Genomic DNA, 1,151 nt, shown 5'->3' with positions numbered 1-1,151 from the left:
AAATAAATGATGTGGTTTTTCTGTTCTATCTTCTTTGTCATTCTTCTTGGTTTTACTGACTTGCCAATTACCACTGGGTTTCTTCGGTTTTTACCAGTAACATCTGTAACAAGAAATACAGTAAACCGTATTTTATCACACTCGATTCCAATTTCCTTTTCTTCTTTGATGTTCAACGATGATGGTTCGAGAAAGTGTATGTTAAGACCAGTTTCATCTCCATTGAAGATTGATTCTTGGCCATAAGTATCAAGGAAGTGTTTTACAATAACTCGAATTGTTTCGATGTAATCACGACATATTGATAAGTCAACAACAGGAGCTTCTCCATACTGCTTGTGTATACTGAGAGAGTGTCGTTTTTTGAAAGAATCTAACCACCCGTTTGATAAAGTAAGATTGATCAAATAACTGTCTTGACTCATATTAAGCTTTGTTCTGTTGGCCAAGTATATAATAACATCGTCATGTATCGGTGTGTTATTTTCCAATAGCATGTTTATGGCAAGCATCAGATTTTGTTCAAAAAGTGGGTATTTAACTTTACTTGGCAATCTTTTGTCAACAAGTGGTTTGTCAATTGAAAGCCCGGTGATCCAACTCCGAGAAGGTTTTTTGGATAAGCTGTATGTACTGTATGCCCATTCTGCAACACGTTCATCAGTCAAAACTAGTTTCTTTTTAATAATATCAGCTTTTTCATCTACAGTTAAAGAAGTGAGTTTTCTTTTAACTGGTTTGTGATCTTTAATTCTTTTCATGTGTTTGTTTATCAAGTTTAAAGTTTTTAAAAATCTTTTTTGCGTTTTTTCTTGTTGTTCTGTTATCTTGAAATGTCAAAATCAAAAGGTTTTCAATTTCTAAAAATGTCAAAATTGAGAGGTTTGACTGTAGTAAGAACAGCTTCAATTTTTAAAATGGTATTTTTTCATATATTTCATAATCGAAATCAAATAACTTCAATACATCAATAACATTGGCAATTACTTTTCAAATTAATTATTTAAGTTTATATAGAGATTTTATACAATTAATTCATGTTTTTATAATGGGACCTACATTGACCACCACCTTTACCAAAAAAAATATTTGCCGCGAGTGTTTTTTGAAGGAAGTCCATTTTTCAGCCACTGTTTGTGCGTCCCCATGTC

The sequence above is a fragment of the Entamoeba invadens genome (assembly GCF_000330505.1).
Source record: "Entamoeba invadens IP1 unplaced genomic scaffold scaff_1105074725099, whole genome shotgun sequence".
Classification (NCBI taxonomy): domain Eukaryota; phylum Evosea; order Mastigamoebida; family Endamoebidae; genus Entamoeba; species Entamoeba invadens.
The sequence above is the reverse complement of the archived record's forward strand: the minus strand, read 5'-3'. Positions refer to the sequence as shown.